At 42.0% G+C, this 19,782-nt stretch overlaps 1 long non-coding RNA gene across 6 annotated transcripts in view; it reads right to left on the bottom strand.

The window, feature by feature from the left end:
* Nucleotides 1-399: 399 nt before the first annotated feature.
* The window catches only part of LOC135556582 (uncharacterized), a 28,629-nt gene continuing 9,246 nt past the window's right edge, over nucleotides 400-19,782 (bottom strand). For all 6 annotated transcript variants that reach the window (XR_010458015.1, XR_010458019.1, XR_010458018.1 and 3 more), the window contains 3 exons: nucleotides 4,877-9,654; nucleotides 3,407-3,475; nucleotides 400-1,455 (listed from right to left, as the gene is read on the bottom strand). This is a non-coding gene — a long non-coding RNA (uncharacterized LOC135556582). The remainder of the gene's footprint in view (nucleotides 1,456-3,406; nucleotides 3,476-4,876; nucleotides 9,655-19,782) is intronic.

The raw sequence follows: 19,782 nt of genomic DNA, 5'->3' as shown, positions 1-19,782 counted from the left end.
AACAAGAGATGTGTGTTATTGTATTGCTAGATGTTGCTGCATTGTTGGAGCTAGAACACAGAGCTAGAGTGTTCTGGACATTCTGCAACGACCTCCACATTCTGAGTGTCTGAACAAAGGTGGAGGTAAACAAAAGTGGTTTGAAAGAGGCCATCAAAAAAACATCCTAAGAATTCAAAGGGTTTTATGTGAGAACAACTTTTGTTTGGAATCCAGAACAACTCTGGGAGCCTAACCAATTGACACCCAAGTGTCACAGACTAGTGCTAATTGCTCTGGATTAGCATTCACCCCTAACCAATAGACACACCTGGCTCTGGCAATAGAATGTACCCAGCCTGCAAGTGCACTCTAAAGTCAACAAGAATATCCAAGTGAAGGATGCTCTAGAGATAAATATCAATGTAAGTATGTAAAATATTTATTTAGAAACAAATGACAAAATAAATCAACATAAAGAAATAACACTAGGTACAAAAAAAAGTTTACAAAAAATATATATACATCAATGCACCAGGTTACTAATGACTCACGTTCCCTGACAGTGTTGATTGTTTTTGTCTGCCACACGCTCAGTTGTCTGTCACAAATGTGAATCTATAACTACGAAGTATAAAAGTTTAATACTAAAATACAGAACCAGAATACAAAAAGGTCTAACTACTGCAATGCAACATTGTTTAAGCTGTCTCGGTATCTTGAACCATACAGTCCTGTGTCAACAAAAGGAATCGGTTTGAATTCCAGCAAAATAACTATTGAGAATGAAACTATTGATAAGATATGAGAATGTAGAAGGTAAGAGTCAAGAAGTGAAATTATGTAGCCTACAAATTCAAATAAACTGCAGTACATTTTACATAGTCCAAATTATGTGATCCATGCAAACAAACATGAGGATTGCGTAAAATATTGTTAACCCCAAACTTTGTTTTAAAAAGTCTGAAATGACAGTGACAAGAAAATAGCCATCCAATTGGCCACACAACTTCATTTAATGTTTTTTTTAATGACAAAGTCTTGCAATGTTGACCGTCAGGCCTGAGGTAGAGGAGGATACTGTCAGATATATTGGCTCAGTCATTTAAGAATATAAACAATAACTACGATAAAAAAATAACCATATTATGAACTGCCCAACCTTACCACAATAAGGTCAAATTCTGCATTCGAAAATAACAATTTTGTTATGAAAAAGGTTATCATAAACAAAACAAAATGAAATTGTACACAGACTATATTTCCATGGGAAACAAGTTACAAGAATCAGATTGTCAACAGTCCTCACTCCACTCCTCCATTCCTTAACTGGAGGCAATACAAACTAGTCTTGGGATAGCCGCTTGAATTTCCTCTGAAACTCCTGGAAGGCAGTGGCGGAAGACTTGGGGATTTTAGTGGGCGAAGAGGTGAGAGGACAATATCTCTTCTGAGGGCCAGCAGACCATAAACCTACTGGGAGTGTAATAGTTCATTTGTTACAATAAATAAAACAACAAAAAACACCTCACATTTGACAGAAAGGAATAAATAGAGATCGGGAACTGCATAGATACACTACCGTTCAAAAGTTGGGGGTCACTTATAAATGTCCTTGTTTTTGAAAGAAAGGCACATTTTGAGCATTAAAATAACATCAAATTGATCAGAAATACAGTGTAGACATTGTTAATGTTGTAAATGACTATTGTAGCTGGAAACTGATTTTCAATGGATTATTTACATAGGTGTACAGAGGCCCATTATGTGCAACCATCACCATCACCAATCATCATTGGAACACTCCGTCCCACGCCTGTGTTCCAATGGCACATTGTGTTAGCTAATCCAAGTTTATCATTAAAAAAAAAGGCTAATTGTTCATTAGAAAACCCTTTTGCAATTATGTTAGTACAGCTGAAAACTGTTGTGCTGATTAAAGATGCAATAAAACTGGCCATCTTTAGACTAGTTGAATATCTTGAGCATCAGCATTTGTGGGTTCAATTACAGGCTCAAAATGGCCAGAAACAAAGCATTTTCTTCGGAAACTCGTCAGTCTATACTTGTTCTGAGAAATCAAGGCTATTCCATGCGAGAAATTACCAAGAAACTGAAGATCTGGAACAAGGCTCCCTTCACCGAGAAGCCCAAACTGGCTCTAACCAGTATAGAAAGAGGAGTGGGTGGCCAGGTGCACAACTGAGCAAGAACATTAGAGTGTCTAGTTTGAGAAAAAGACGCCTCACAAGTCGTCAACTGGCAGCTTCATTAAATAATACCCACAAAATACTGGTCTCAAAGTAAACAGTGAAGAGGCGACTCCTGGATGCTGGCCTTCTAGGCAGAGTTCCTCTGTCCAGTGTCTGTGTTCTTTTGCCCATCTTAATCTTTTATTGGCCAGTCTGAGGTATGTTTTTTTAAATTTGCAACTCTGCCTTGAAGGCCAGCATCCCAGGATTGCTTCTTCACTGTTGACGTTGAGACTGGTGTTTTGCGGGTGCTATTTAAGAGCAAATTCTTATTTTCAATGACGGCATGGGAACAGTGGGTTAACTGCCTGTTCAGGGGCAGAACGACAGATTTGTACTTTGTCAGCTCGGGGATTTGAACTTGAAACCTTCCGGTTACTAGTCCAACGCTCTAACCACTAGGCTACCCTGCCGCCCCAAATATTGGAGTGCCAACAAAAAAAGCTGGTCAAAGGTAAGGCATGAATTATATTTTTATTTCTGCGTCTTGTGTCGCGCCTGCAGGGTTGAAATATGGTTTCTCTCTTGTTTACGGAGGTGCTATCCTCAGATAATAGCATCGTTTGCTTTCGCCGAAAAGCCTTTTTGAAATCTGACATGTTGGCTGGATTCACAACAAGTGTAGCTTTAATTTGCTCTCTTGCATGTGTGATTTAATGAAACTTTAATTTTTATAGTAATTTATCTGAATTTGGCGCTCTGCATTTTCCCTGGCTTTTGGCCAGGTGGGACACCGTCCCACACATCCCAGAGAGGTTAAATCAGCACAACAGTTTTCATTTGTGCTATCATAATTGCAAATGGGTTTTCTAATGATCAATTAGCTAATACAAGTTTATCAAGAAAACATGCCATTGGAACACAGGAATGATAGTTGCAGATAATGGGCCTCTGTACGCCTATGTCGATATTCCATTAAAAATCAGCGTTTCCAGCTACAATAGTAATTTACAACATTAACAATGTCTAACACTGTATATCTGATCAATTTTATGTTATTTTAAAATATATATATTTTTGTGCTTTTCTTTCAAAAACAAGGACATTTCTAAGTAATCCCAAACTTTTGAACAGTAGTGTACAAAAAAAAAACACTTTCCTTACAAAAAACAAGCAATGTTGGAAGCCATAATACATACATTTTCAACATGTGGTTGGATAGAGCATGCTATTACCTTGGGATTTCCGGACTATTGTTTTAGTACTCTCAGTCGTCTCAGCAACAGCACCAGCACCAGCCATTTCTTATGGGAAAAAGTGTTTCAATATGAAAAGGGTAGGTATAAATGTCTAATTACAGGTAATCGTAATTGGAGTAACCATAATTGGAGTAAGACTAGGGCTGGGCGATATGGCCAACATCTCATATAACAATATTGTTCACATTTTTGACGATATGACAGCATTTTATGTTTTTGAATAATACAAGTTCTAAATATTCAGGAGCCTAGGGTGGCAACACATACATTATGTGATTTCAATGTGGCATTCTAGATTCTGATTGAACAGTATAAAACAACTTCAACCAAAAAAAATAATGTTCTGCATTCCTTCACTTTTTGTATCATTTTCACACTGTCCCGTAGGGCTGCATGATAGATAAGGGAGAAAAAAAATCTAGGCCTACAGTAGTTTATTGGTGAAGTGTTGAAATCGTGGAAGTATAATGATTATTGTAATTCAGTAGTTGGAATATAGAGGGCATCACTTTGAATGCATTGTTACATTGTCAACAAATTAATAAGCCAGGGAGGAATTATTTTGACAGGATAGGAACGTGTTGTTCAGTGTTTCCTAGGGGACCCTATACAACGTTATGTGTGTATTCTCTTACATCATGTAGCTTGCTCGAAATCATGCTTCGCCTAAAGATGGGTTAGCTGACATCACGAAAAAGATCCGCACGCATCAAATGGGACAGAAGTCTGAGTTGTTGTGATTCTGGATAGCCAGATATCTACCAACAATACAAGAAACTGTCATGTGGGGAATCGTAAAGGACTTGTTTCAGTTAGTATAATATTTTTCTTGATACAAATGTCTTGAGGTGTTTTGACTGATTTCATGTCAATGCTAATATGGCAAAAATATCACTAGCTAGCTTACCAACAACTGTAACAATGTATTTGAGAGACAAGTGCTCATTGAGCAAATGTATTTGTTTTACATTTACATTACATTTAAGTCATTTAGCAGAAGCTCTTATCCAGAGCGACTTACAAATTGGTGAATTCACCTTCTGACATCCAGTGGAACAGCCACTTTACAATAGTGCATCTAAATCATTTAAGGGGGGGGGGGGGTGAGAAGGATTACTTTATCCTATCCTAGGTATTCCTTGAAGATGTTTCAATAAACATTGAAGAAATATAGTTTACATGTCAACAACTAAACAAATGTTTTACAGTTACGCATGCATCGGTTGTGTTGCTAAACAATCAAACGGAGTAAAAAAAAAGAAAAAGACACTTCACACGCCAGAGTTGCATATCACATTTAACAAACCAAACACTGAAATATAGTTTTAGAATGTAAAGTTAAAACCCAAACTGGTCCTTGCATCAATACCGGGACCCAGTCAAATATGCTATACCGCCCAGCCCTATGTAAGACAGAGCAAGGATATATGTTTTGGTACTCCTTACCCTTCATTGAACCAGTCTGTGTCCGAGTGTCCATGGGTTCTTGTCCATCTTTGAAGTTGAACGACTCTGGCAGCACACTGAACCTCAGAACACTGTTCTCCTCAAGGGGCAAAAGAGCAGGGCTCCTGATCTTAATTGTACTTTTTTCCACTGAAACAGGTTTGCTGGATGGCACTGCCTTGATCCTAGATTTCTTCAGTCTGAGTTTCAAGCCATTTAAGATTCTCTCTCTTTCAAAGTGCCGTAAAGTCTGCTTGACCCTTACGGTTCTTTCTGGTGTGGCTCGTCTTTCAGAGGATAATGCACTACCATCTGTGACAGTAACAGTCTTTTTGGCAACTTCAGCACAAACAATCTTCGGAGCAAAGCCTCTTCTGTTTCGTAGTCTTGGTCTGCCCCTGGACTTTGTCTTCTTTGTTGGCACAAAACTGTTCTCCCACTCATTGAAGAGCCGTTGTCTGACTGGGCTTTCCACTGGCGGGCAGGTCTCGGAGGGCTCGATCCTCCAGGACTTGACATTTACACTGAGGGTTAAAGGAGGTGCTGGAGCTTTGTCTGCAAAAGGTCTAGGTCGAGAAGAATTATGGTCCTTGCGATGGCCAGTTACTACAGTCCCATTTGTCCTCTGGGGCAAGGAACCAAACAAGGCCAGACTTACTGTTGTGACCCTTGAAATCTTGGTCCCAATTCCAGGTTCTGCTGGCTTCTGGAGATTGCGACCATTTCCTTCCAAAGACTTAGAAGCACGTGTATTGGGGAACTCCAAATCGTCATCTGTGTCAGTCAAGTTGACCTCAGGAACAAGTTGAATGAAGGGACCCAAACCTTGCCTTATTTTCCTTCGCTTTCTTGGGACAGAATGAGGACCTTCAACACATCTCTTGTGTCCAACCCCTTTTTGTTTAACCTTCCAGCTACAATTTAATTTAGGTGATAGATGCTTGTGACATCTTTGTGCCAAGGAGAGTGATGTTAGAAAACTGATTTTCTCTGCTGGTTGGCGTAGCAGATTAGAATTAGGAATGGTAACTGTAGGAATGACTTCACTACCCCCAAGATTCCTTTCTTCCAAAGAGACACAAAGTGTTTGTACACATTCCATTTGTTTCTGGTGTGGACCTGGTAGTTGCTGCTTTGGCTGTACATTGTCCCACACTAGCTCAGACATTGGGGTGGATACTTTGAGAAAGTCTTCATAGCTCGAGAAGACATCTTCAATTTCAACTTCAACAATGTTTGGGCACTTGCTGGGCAGGCACAGTGATGGGGGTTCTGACAATGGCAAACTCTTCGCCCCATTAGTGTATGGGCGATCAGTCTCAGATTCAGTATCAGACAAGAAAATAGTTTGGCATTCAATGCCTGTAGATTTCCCTGATTGGGGATTCCCATTTTTACCAGGATTCCCTTCCCTCTTTCTTTCTGCTGTGCCATTTGATTTCCATAAATCCAGGCTTTCCCTTTGTTCTGCATTTGTGGTGCTCGGTTCAACAGCTACAGTTCCCTCGACAAACATCTTTGCATTCACAGTGGCCTTTGTCAAACCCAATTCAGTCTTGTACTGGCATTTGCAGGACACAGAATTGGTGGACCCACTGAACACTGCCTTCCAACGTGAGAGACAACAGTAATCTTCCGATTGGACATCCACTTCATATTTTACAGTCGTCAACTTTACATCTACTCTCTCAGATGATTTATCCTCCACGGAGTAATCTTTCAACTCATTCAGCTCCACATCCACTGGCAATTTCAACTGGTCTTCTCCCACTTTGTCTTGCAGTAGCTGGCCATTGAAAAACCGCATAGCCTCTTCTGGTGTGAGAACGTTGATCTCCAAGGAGGAAAATGGGTCACATAAAATGGTGTTTTCACTTTTTTTCTTAACTGGTGAGAGGGTGTGTGTAGAGCTGTGTGCCAAACTTGACCCTTGAATTTCTTTAGGATCAGATTCAGAGGGTGCTGGTCTCTCTGTCTGAATCACCTCAGTCTGCATGTCACTGGCAGAGTCTTCATTTTCTACAGAATTTTCATTTTCGGTACAATTCCGTTTTGGTTGTTCATCTCCTCTTCGAAAAGTCTGTTGGTGATATATTAGTGACGAAGGGAATCCAAACTCCCTGTCTATGTCATCAAGCTGCTTATTGGTGTTCAGCCATGAGGACTCTTGACCCGGGACCACAGGGTAAACAGAATCATGTTTAAGAATGACACACTTCTCTTCAACTTGAGCCCAGTTTTTGCGCCTGACTTGTGAAAATATGACAGACTGTGATGACATATCTTTGCCACACACAGATCTAACCTCTCGCATTATATTCTGGAAGATACCAGATCTTACAGCATCTATAAGCTTCTGCCCATCTCCATCCCAATAGAGGCTTAGTAGCTTGCTTTCAACCAGTGTCTCCGAGCATTTTGGATGTTGCACAGTGTCTACCAACTCCTTCAATTTACCAAGTCTCCATTTGATTACAGGAACTGAGGACAATTCAAAAATGTCCTCATCTGAAACTACTTTTTCATTTGTTTCCTCACTCAATCGGTTCACATGCACATGAGTGGTCATTTCTGTGCCAGCTAACTCTTTTCTCTGAGCGGCTTGACATTTCAAATTAGATAATGGTTGAGAATCCACTTTCTCTACATGTAAGCAGTTCGATAGTGACGGTTCAGACTCAAAATATGAATATGTCTTGGCCAGTTCAACAACTGAAGTTTCTGAATGCTGAGTCACTGTTCCTCCAGCACCCAATTCTAATGTAGCTTCTGGTCTGACCTTGGGGACCTTTTGTCCAAATTCATTTGTCAAAGAAGCAGATACAGTAAGGGTTGTTTGGGCTTGTGATGGACTCTGGTCACAAGATTCTTCCCCAGGGTTGCTCACATTTTCACCACTAGTTGATAACGACATACCTTGGGTAGTCAAGGGCATTCCATCAGCCACGTTGAGAGATGTGTTTGTCTGCATACACTGCGATAGTGGTTGTACAACGGCGATGGCCTTCTGCACCGTAGGAACAGGGGGGGCATTACTTGCAGATGATCCTTGCCGTACCAGAGCACTTTCTTTGGGTTTATCTCCTATCAAAATAACCTCTTCTGCTCTAAATCCATTTCCACTTTTGTCCTCTGTTACCGTTACGTAATAGCCCTGTCTTATGGGGTATGACGGTGGCACAGACTCACAGTTTTTCTGGCCTGAAAACTGCATACCATGGTTTAGCACAGATGAAGATGGTCCAGTGTTGGATATCAGAACATAGGTGTTTTTTGGCTTGTAATGTAGAGTATGGGCTGAGCCTCGGTTTGGTATGTATTGCAGAGAATGTGCTCCTGCCCCAACCACATGTCCAGTCTTGTTCAGCACGGGTCCATGTGAGTGCTGGCCTGGGTATGGTGGAGGAGCGGACTCACGGGTGTGCTCGACTGAAGACCGTATACTATTGTTTGGCACAGATGAAAATGGTCCAGTGTTGGACACCAGAACATCTGCCTTGTAATGTAGGTTGGATACGCCTTCGATATGGGGCCTAGGATATGGGGCGTGGCGTGCATTATTTTTAATGGCCCCTGCCTGACTGTTCATATTTGCACAATTTGACACAAGTCTGTTCTGTTGTGGTGGGTTGGTAAGGCCTGCAGGGCGATATCTTTGAAAATTATCAAGAGAAGGGTTATGCATAACATTGTATTGAGGATTCTGGCTAATGTTATGCATTGGCATTGACTGCCCCACTGTAGCATTTGGTAGATTGACCTGGTTGTTGCTGTCCGTGAGAGGTTGGAAGGGATACATTTGACTGTGGTTTGATGGGTCAGTTTGGACAGGTGTGCCATGTTGAACCCTGTTCATCTCAGTCCTGTTGTTATTGTTTTGATTTAGAATCAAATACAGTTGTTTATATGCTGTGGGAGACTGTGGAGATGTCATTGATGGCACACTACTTGTCACCTGTGCAATTTGCAAAGAGTTTGGTGTTTGTGGATATCCCTGATGAAGAGCTTGAACCGCCATCCTACTTGAATCTTTTCCACTTACTACAGTCCATTGATGATTGACATGATTGGGACTCCTACCCATTGCAAGAGCAGCAGAGGTACCACTGGAGGTCCCCTCTTGTCTGCCAAGTACCAGCTGCTGACTGCCACTTGCTGGGCTTTGGAGATAAATACAATTTGTATTCAGTGATGCATTAATATCAGAGGGGCAGTGAATGGTTGCACCCTGACCATCCTGTACCAACCTCTGTGAATTGTTACCATTAACACCCAAAGACCTATGCCCCTGCTGGAAAGTGGTTTGAAAAGCATCGTTAACCCTTCCAGGCAGGGTGTGATGGTATCCACTTTGTGATGTAACACCAGTTGATTGTGCAGCTGCATTGTTAGTCAAGAGTGATGTCAAAAGGGGACTAGTGGCCATTAGGGTCTGCTCTTTTGTGGGTGCCTGTTGATTCTGGGTCTGTCTACTCAAGTAACCTACACTGGTTACTTGACTGCTGTGCGGTAAGCATTCACCACCTTGAGTATATGGGACCACTGGTCCGACTTCCCTACCTAGTGTATACGCCACCGATGGTCTGACCATCCCATATTGATGAGAACAGGTGCTCGGATTCCCATTCCCACTCAGCTGACCACTGGTGACTTGAGGACTTGAGGATTGTCCAGTGACTGATCGATCCGGTCCACTTTGGGGCCAGGTAGAGGTCTGCATTCTCCTTGGCTTCTCAGTCTCACCTTCTGCCATGTGGTATGGCAGAACGTAACCATTTCTGAAATGAAAAACCAGGATTAGCCCAACAAAACACACAGTAACAAATATAGCTCGAATCCAATAGTAAAAATTTAGGGTACGGCAATCTGGTGCCAGAAAGCCATCATATTCTTTGAAAGCATAGAAGTGATCGGTAGGCTAGCTGCTATTTTTTCACCACTAATCTAAACGGAGGTGGGTCGCTCGACTGGAGACACCCAAGATGTGGGCACATTGCATCAGCACTACACCCATGACTTAGGGTAAGCAACAGATAAACTCATACACACATCCGAGGTTGAGGTGTCTGGAACGGTACATTGGTTTACTCCCCGTGAGAATGCACTGATGGGAACTGAAGACAAAAATCATCAGATGTACTCAAGGTAAAGAAGGAGACTTGAGTCCAGTAGAAGTACAAGCGTCACGTCAAGATAAAACAGCTACTATAAATTGAACCCTCTCTCGAACTCAAGGTTATACATTGACATAATTAATGATACATTCATCACTACATTCTCATGACTATGTCATGTCTCTCATAAAACATGAGTTTGTCACAGGAGATGGATTTATCACAGAGCTTAATTTTCTTTATTTACGGTACATTTTCAATCTGTGCTGTATTGTTTCCTATGATGGAGACTATGACTTGCGCACCTTTTTATTGTATAAATTAGCTCATGAGTATGTGTTAGGTTGTTGGAGCTTGTGTGTGTTATTTTAGCAAAAAGTGTAAGTACAGAAAGTGTCGGTTTCAGGTCAGACAATTTTAGTTCTGTATATTAAGATGAACCTCTTGGTGTTAGGGGGCAGTATTTTCATAAAAAAAAAAAAAAAACGTTCCCGTTTTAAACAGAATATTTTGTCAGGAAAAGATGCAAGAATATGCATATAATTGACAGTTTGGATAGAAAACACTAATGTTTCCAAAACTGTAAAGATATAGTCTGTGATTATAACAGCACTGATGTTGCAGGCGAAAGGCTGAGAAAAATCCAAGTGCCCCAGGTTTTGAAAGCGCTGCATTCCATCCAATGACTCCCTATTCAGCTGTGAATGTACCATCAACGAACTTACGCTTTTTACGTATTCCCCAAGGTGTCTACAGCATTGTGACGTAGTTTTACGCATTTCTGTTGAAGAATAGCCGTAGGCAGCCACATTGCATAAGTGGTCACATGGTGGCTCCGAGAGAGATTCTCGTGTAAAATACAGAGGTAGCCATTATTCCAATCGGTCCTAGTGAAAAACGAATTGTCCAGACGGATATATTATCGAATAGATATTAGAAAAACACCTTGAGGATGGATTCTAAACAACGTTCGCCATGTTTCTGTCGATACAATGGAGCTAATTTGGAATATTTTTCGGCGTTGTGGTGACCGCAATTTCCAGGCGATTTCTCAGCCAAACGTGAAGAACAAACGGAGCTATTTCGCCTACAAAAATAATATTTTGGGAAAAAATGAGTCTGGGAGTCTCGTGATTGAAAACATCCGAAGTTCAAAGGTAAACGATTTAATTTGATTGCTTTTCTGATTTCTGTGACAAGGTTGCCTGCTGCTAGCAAGGCATAATGCTATGCTAGGCTATGATAAACTTACACAAATGCTTGTCTAGCATTGGCTGTAAAGCATATTTTGAAAATCTGAGATGACAGGGTGATTAACAAAAGACTAAGCTGTGTTCCAATATATTTCACTTGTGATTTTCATAAATAGGAAGATTTTCTAGGAAGATTTATGTCCGTTGCGTTATGCTAATTAGTGTCAGATGATGACAACGGTCCCGTTCACGGGATGGGGTGTCACTACAGGTTAAGGAAGTATGTAAAAGAGCAACAGTTGGGTCTCAGTTCCTGTTAAGCAAAGCTAGTTCTTGTGAAACTTGGCCGAGAAGGTGGTGGAACTCAACAGCCAACAATAGTTGAAGAGTAAGGAAACATCTGGGAGGGGGGCCAGAGCGATCTGCCCCTCCCAAAAGATAGAATTTGTAGATAATTGGCCCTCTTTCTGGGACTGACCCACAAACAGGACCATCCTAACTGGAGGGGTCCTCTCATCTTATCTATGAACATAGACAGGGCTCTAACTCCCCTGGCTCTACAATGAGAGCCAGCCTGCCAGCTTAGTGGAGCCTGCCACTAGCACAGTCAGTGTAGTCAGCTCAGCTATCCCCATTGACACAGTGTCTGTGCCTCAATCTAGTTTGGGCAAAACTAAACATGGCGGTGTTCGCCTTTGCAATCTCACTAGAATAAAGACCTCCTCCATTCCTGCCATTTTTGAAAGAGTTAGAGTTAGATAGGCCTGATGGAGCCTGATGAATTTACTGTGTTAAATGGGGCCTCACCTCCTGGTTACACTAGTGACCATATTCCCCGTGCATACCACAAAGGCAGAGGTGTTGCTAACATTTACGATAGAACATTTCAATTTACAAAAAAAAAAGAAGACGTTTTCGTCTTTTGAGCTTCTAGTCATGAAATCTATGCAACTTACTGAGTCACTTTTTATATCTACTGTTTACAGGCCTCCTGGGCCATATATATCATATTCCTCACTGAGTTCCTATCAGACCTTATGGTCATGGCAGATGGTCTGTGGACTTTTCTGTGACTCACTCAAAAAGGCTTTCGGAGCCATCATCGACTCAGTGGGTTTTGTCCAACATGTCTCCGGACCTACTCACTGCCACAGTCATACTCTGGACCTAGTTTTGTCCCGTGGAATAAATGTTGTGGATCTTAATGTTTGTCCTCATAATCCTGGACTATCGGTCCACCATTTTATTACGTTTGCAATCGCAACAAATAATCTGCTCAGACCCCAACCAAAAATCAAAGGTTGTGCTATAAATTCTCAAGCAACCCAAAAATTCCTAGATGAACTTCCAGACTCCCTCCGCCTACCCAAGGACGGCAGAGCGTGGTGCCTTGTGTTACAAGGTTCATGGAAGTGGAAGACACTGAGCCGGTGCAAGGAGACAAAAGGAAGAGGCACATGGTCAAGTTGGGGTGGCAGTTGTATATTGCCAAAGACCAAATTGGACTGTGTATATTCCTGCCATATGCTGGTGGACAGGAAGACAGTTCCTGGAGAGGGAAGGGGTAGAAATGAAACTGCCCCTCCTGAGCCACAGGGGAAACTGAGACAATTTATAAACCTATTAAAAAGAAAAACAACCACTGACATGCAAGACCCTGGAGAGGGTACATCAAGGCAAAGGGACACAGGCCATACTAGGTCCCCCAAAAATAACAAACGAATGTACTCCTACTCTGTCTCCACAGGGAAGCATGAGGCTGGGGGAATATAGAACCGGGCATAGGGAGTGTAAGGTAGGATGGTGTTGGTGGGTAAGTATTCTTTCCACCATAATCATAGTGCCAAGCGCTATAGTATTTGGATTAACCCTAGGGGTTATTCATGAGAAACAAGAAAGAGAAGTATTAAAAAGGCATAGAAATAGAACAAGAAAGATGCCAGAGTAGCATCCCCACGTATAGAGCCTTTACCAAAAGATGGGGAATACCAATACATCACCCCAATAAATAGGACAGATTGTCCGGGATATCCATCGGTAAAGTTAAAACAAAAATGGAATAATACCAACTGGAACGATACCTGGAACGATAATAGCAATCTAGTGGTACTATGGAAATCAATAACTAACACCCTGCAAGGATGGCTAGAAAACATAACCCAAGGAGTGGTGTTAGTTAATCAAACCTGTGAAAATGGCCAATATAAGGGCAACTGGGAGATTGTTACGTTGCTACTGAGATTACATTTATCTACGATCAAGCTACTCATGGTCAGCCATGGACGGAGGTGGAGTGCCACAGCCCTAAAGCCACAATGAACACCACGAACTGGCCTCCGACATCAAAAACTCTGTCTATTACCATGACAGCCTAGAGCCCAGCTGTCTCGGAATATAACACGAGCAGTATGACTAATTTAACCACACCAACTGCAAGCACGACCGTTACCACAAGTGCTTCAGGAAACAGTAGCACAGGAAACAGGCCTAGTGTGAATACCTCAACGGACACATCAGCTGAGGCACAAAAACAGGAAATCACAGAGACATTGAACGCGTTATGTGTTAAAGGCAGCGAGACCAAAGCAAAATATAGAATACGAAGAAATATGAACCATAGAGCACGGAACTCAGGAAACCCTCAGACTAAATGGTTAACAGATGTAGTACTGTATTTGCACACAGGTAATGCCTCCTCATGGGACAACAGAATATTAGGAGGGAGCAGTGGCATTACTTTACCGTATGCGAAAAACAGAACTGAACTACCCAGGATTCATTAGCGGCCCTATGGATAGATTCCACAGAATGGAGTATGGAGTGTGAGGATATGACATCCCCCACTCCGCAAGAGCCGGAGAAAAAACAAGTAAATATTCTACCACAGGGTGGGTATGTCTTACGACCCATAATAGTTCAAACCCGGGAATGGCCTACCCTAGGTCAACCCCATGGACCACTCTAGACCTTCGAAGTTTGCAGGAAAATTATCAACCTAGTCTAGAGATGGTGCAGGAAATGTGTGCTGAAGCTCCCCTATGGAACTGGGGACAAGAACCAAACAATATGTTCCATAGGAAAAAAGGAAAAACAGCACAACATTATTATGACCAATGGGTTAAACCCCCCGCGAATAAGCCTGGGCGAGATATCATTGTATTTCAGCCCATGGCAATCTAAAAGAGTCAGGGATCCCCCACTTTCATAGATGGACAGGGGGGCATTATCCCTCGCCCGGAATGTTGGGAGTAGCTCCAGCATTGTTGGAATTATTATGAATAAATGAATAAACAATATCCCCATTTTAAATAGAATTGTAACTAAGTAAACTTATACTGTGTTTTATATCTGATTAACAATATGAGTTCATAAGAAGGGATTGTGTGACACGGACAAGGAGTAATTCAAGTTAATGAACACCATTCCAACTAGGAAGAAACTAATGGGTTGGGGACTTTGTAAACACAAGGTCGTTAACCTTGCGTTGAACCTACAGAAACTAGCTCTGGGGTTTTTAGATAAGACAGTGAGTGCATTCCTAAGTTCTCTGTTAATTAGACCTGTCAGCTCAGTGGTGATCGATAATGTTGAGGGGTCAAAAGTTACCTGGGAGTGTGTTAGTAAGTTAGAATGATCTTTTCACCTCACTTTGTCCCGGTCGAGAGGAGGGGATTCTGTTAAATCAATGAAATGACGTCATGATCTGTATATAAACTGTTGTTCGTGGTTAAGTGGCAGCGCGCTCCGAGAATAAATTCTGTTACCTATTATGAAAAGACAGGTCTGCGTCTGTTTTATGCAAACAAGAATCTTACATATTCTCATAAAATAGATTAAGGGTTTTCAATTAATGAAAGCACATTGGCATAATTAAATTACGTTAACAAGCATTCGCAGGAAGAAATGAGGAAGTGAACCAACGACTGATAGATTGGGCAAACACGAGGGGTGCGTGCCCCTCTAGAAAGTGTGGGAGAAAGATGTACATATAGGGAGGAACTTGATACTGTAACACAAGAAAAAGATACACTTAAGAGTGCATTTGCCATTCTGGTAAATGCATTGTCTATTATATAGGAAAGGAGACACAGTCTGCTGATCCTAGATAACCACACGAAGAGAAGGTGACACATAGGCGCCTAGTACAGCTGGACACACTAAAGACAGAGGAGACAAAGTCTGCTGATCCTAGATAAGATCACACATACAAAAGAACGCATTAAGCTAAGTGCAGGGCCAAAGCATAGGCCTATAGAATAGAGGAATGTAACAAAGCAAGGGTCTTGTCACCATTATAATCTGCTATGCTATATGTGCATAAATACAGGAGCCGGGGCTCCGGGAAGCGGTGTGTGTTCCGCGGACCACTCCGGCTTGCTATACTTTGTATTGAAAGCCTATTTGATTTCACAAGTTCTTGTAAGCGTTATATTTGAACCGATTTTCCACGACAAAAGTTAGTTGGGGGAGCCATTAATAAGAGGGATATTAGATCACAAGATGGAATGGAACATGTGCATCGGTTTGGGTACAGTTTCCCACCCATCACTGAATCAGACTTCTTTCACTGTTACTCTTAGCGGGGGGAAAAACACAGGAGAGAAGGAGCCCATCCGCTGTTTACCTCATGTGCATTTGCATCATTCTGATTGGTCAAGAGTATTATTCATTTAATGGAACGACTATCCATATAGCCGAAAAAAATCTCATATTATTCAAAATAGTAAAATAATGTCAAATGCCCATCCTTAGTTATCACTATTATAGGCTAGTAGCATCAATCACAATTCATTGTTTTCCATCAGTCAGTGAGTGTGGTTAAATGCACACAATAGTGTGATTATTGTGGCTAGTCAGATTAATATAATAGTTTGATTAAAACTTTGACATGCTTTACAAGAAGATGTCCCTTATAATTCTGTTTACAATGCAGAAAATTGCCAATCAAAATAAACGTTCTATCAGAGCTTAAATGTTATTTTTGGGAAGCACATTTGAATTCGAACATATAAAGCTTGTATGTGAAACCTACTTCAAAGACGCATACATTCAGTTGTTCCAAACACACATCAATCACGCTAGAGGGAGGCTCGCTCGGCTGGTGCTAGCACATGCACAGATCAAATACACCACCGGAACGCAGATTAAGGTCTTTACATTGGGGATGCAAATGTCTGTCAATTTTGCTGCAGACTAACTGAGCCTCATTAACCGGTCAATAAACGGTAACGTTTTTTCCTAACAGTAAAATGACGTGACCAACAGAAAAATACTATGAAAGAGGTGTATATAATGACGAGATGCTTATGTTTCCGCCATAACGATGGGAGTTGTCCCAAGGCAGGAAGGAAGGCAGGAAGGTAGGCGGCAAGTTTATGCCCAAATTCAGCCCAAAGAATCACATTGAACTTTTGGTGAGAGTGAAACCTCTTACTTTGTCTCTTCCTCTGATACTATGCATGCATACAAGGACTGGAAACATGGAACAAAAGGCTAAATCGCCTATTAGTGAACATGCAACTCCTGTTATGAAGCAGCTAATAAATATTTCCCAAAATGCAATTCGCAAAAAACACCATTTTATTTCAGTATATATAAAAAAAATATATACATATTTTAACCCCCCTTTTTATCCCCAATTTTGATCTTGTCTCATCGCTGCAACTCCCAAAACAGGCTTAGGAGGCAAAGTCATACGTCCCACGAAACATAAGGAGCGTGGTTCGGCGGGTTAACACAGGCCAGCTTCACCCGGAAGCCAGCTGGAGGAAACATCGTTCAGCTGATGACCGAGGTCAGCCTGGAGGAACCAGGCCAGCCACAAATCAAATCAAACTTTATTTGTCACATTAGTCACCTTACAGTGAAATGCTTACTTAAAAAGAGCCCCTAACCAACAATGCCGTTTAAAAAAAATATGAATAAGAAATTAAAGTAACAAGTAATTAAAGAGCAACAGTAAAATAACGATAGCGAGACTATATACAGGGGGATACCTGTACAGAGTCGGGGGGCACCGATTATTTAAGATAGTATGTACATGTAGGTAGAGTTATTAAAGTGACAATGCATAGATGACAAGAGAGTAGCATTGGTGTAAAAGAAGGGGGGCAGTGCAAATATTCTGGGTGGCCATTTGATTAGATGTTCAGGAGTTTTATGGCTTGGGGGTAGAAGCTGTTTAGAAGACTCTTGGACCTAGACTTGGTGCTCCGGTACCGCTTGCCGTGTGGTAGCAGAAAGAACAGTCTATGACTGGGGTGGGTGGTGTCTTTGTCAATTTCTTGGGCCTTTTTCTGCTATAGTGGTCCTGGATGGCAGGAAGCCTGTCTCCCCAGTGATGTATTAGGCCGTATGTACCATCCTCTGTAAGTGCCTTGCGGTCGGAGGCCAGGCAGTTGCCATACCAGGCAGTGATGACACCAGTCAGGATGCTCTTGACGGTACAGCTGTAGAACCTTTTGAGGATCTGAGGACCCATGCCAAATCTTTTCAGTCTCATGAGGGTGAATAGGTTTGGTCGTGTCCTCTTCACAACTGTCTTGGTGTGCTTGGACCATGTTAGTTTGTTGGTGATGTGGACACCAAGGAACTTGAAGCTCTCAACCTGCTCCACTGCAGCCTCGTCGATGAGAATGGGGGTGTGCTCGGTCCTCTTTTTCCTGTAGTCCACAATCATCTCCTTAGTCTTGATCACATTGAAGGAGAGGTTGTTTTCCTGGCACCGCATGGCTAGGTCTCTGAACTCCTCCCTACAGGCTGTCTTGCCGTTGTCAGTGATCAGGCCTAGCACTGTTGTGTCAACCGTTAACGGTCATCATGCACGATGGAGTCGCTAGGGCACAATGAGCCAAGTAAAGCTCACCCGGCCAAATCCTCCCCTAACCCGGACGACGCTGGGCCAATTGTGCACCGTCATATGGGACTCCCGGCCACGGCAGGTTGTGGCACAGCCCGGGAATGAACCCGGGTCTGCAGTAACACCTCTAGCACAGTTCAAAACATTGCACCTGCCCTTGGGAATTCCTTATTCTACCTGGATGACACCCTGATAGTCAATGGTAGGCATGCCTATGCATCCGATTGGCAAATGAGAGGCGCGCGCTACAAACAGATGAATAAAAATATAATTTTTTTGTTTTGTGGCCAAAGTTAACACATGATTGTATTTCAAATTGTTATTTGTTGTGCAATGACGGATTACAAAAGCAGGCTTCACTCCAGTAGCCTACAGACTTTTTGAGGAGATACTCTATTGCTGTCTGACAGGTGGTAGGCTATTCCACTCCTCAAACTAGGCTCTGTATGCTGCGCACATGTGACAAATAAAATGCATGACAACTAATGAAAATACACATGCACAAATGTAATTCCACACAATTATGCAAATTAACCTATAAAATGATAAGCGTGACCGGTCAAATTAATTTTTCGGCAGCTAACTGATTAACGGTGGACCATTAACATCCCTAGTTTACATGTCCTAATGATTAGAATGATTGCTAAGAAAACCAAGTGTTTTTAATCGGCGTACACCTACTTCGATTTTGAATTTAAGCCGAGTAAGGTATTTATGACTATTGCATAATCTGTTTATTGCCAAAATTAGTGTGCATGTAAACCTACTCAGTCATTCATGGTGTGTTATCAGATCAGTCCCTCATATCTAATAAACTTCGGTTAGCTGTCATAGGTCAGCGGTTTTCAAACCTCTCCTGGGAGACCCCAGACATTTCAAAGTTTGGTTGTAGCCATGAACTACAGGTAACTGCAAAAATAAAGGAAACGCTAACAGTGTATAATAGGGCATCAGAACAGCTTCAATGCACCTTAGGACAGGTTCTACAGGTGTTTAGAACTCTATTGGGGGGATGTGACACCATTTTTCCACAAGAAATTCCATAATTTGATGTTTTGTTGATGGTGGTGGAAAACCACCAATAAATAAAAATAAATAAAAAGTAGAAATACTGGTATGCAAAAGAGCAGAAAGGTAAATAAAAACAATATGGGGGTGAGGTAAGTAGATTGGATGGCCTATGTACAGCTGCAGCGAACGGTAAGCTGCTCTGATAGCTAATGTTTAAAGTTAATGGGGGAAATATAAGTCTCCAGCCTCAGCGATTTTTGCAATTCGTTCCAGTCATTGGCAGCAGAGAACTGGAAGGAAAGGCAGCCAAAGTAGGAGTTGGCTTTGGGGATGACCAGTGAGATATACCTGTTGGAGTGCGTGTTACGGGTGGGTGTTGTTATCGTGACTAGTGAGCCGAGATAAGGCGGAGCTTTACCAAGCATAGACGTATAGATGACCTGGAGCCAGTGGGTCTGACGACGAATATGTAGCAAGGACCAGCCGACGAGAGCATACATGTCGCAGTGTTGGGTGGTATATGGGGCTTTGGTGACGAAACAGATGGCACTGTGATAGCAAGTTGGATGTAGTCTAAGTAGAGTGTTGGAGGTTATTTTGTAAATGACATTGCCTAAGTCAAGGATCGGTAGGATAGTCAGTTTTACGAGGGTGTGTTTGGCGGCGTGAGTGAAGGAGGCTTTGTTGCGAAATAGGAAGCTGATTCTAGATTTAATTTCGGATTGGAGA

Source organism: Oncorhynchus masou, chromosome 15 (genome assembly GCF_036934945.1).
Source record: "Oncorhynchus masou masou isolate Uvic2021 chromosome 15, UVic_Omas_1.1, whole genome shotgun sequence".
Classification (NCBI taxonomy): Eukaryota; Metazoa; Chordata; class Actinopteri; order Salmoniformes; family Salmonidae; genus Oncorhynchus; species Oncorhynchus masou.
The sequence above is the reverse complement of the archived record's forward strand: the minus strand, read 5'-3'. Positions and strand labels throughout refer to the sequence as shown.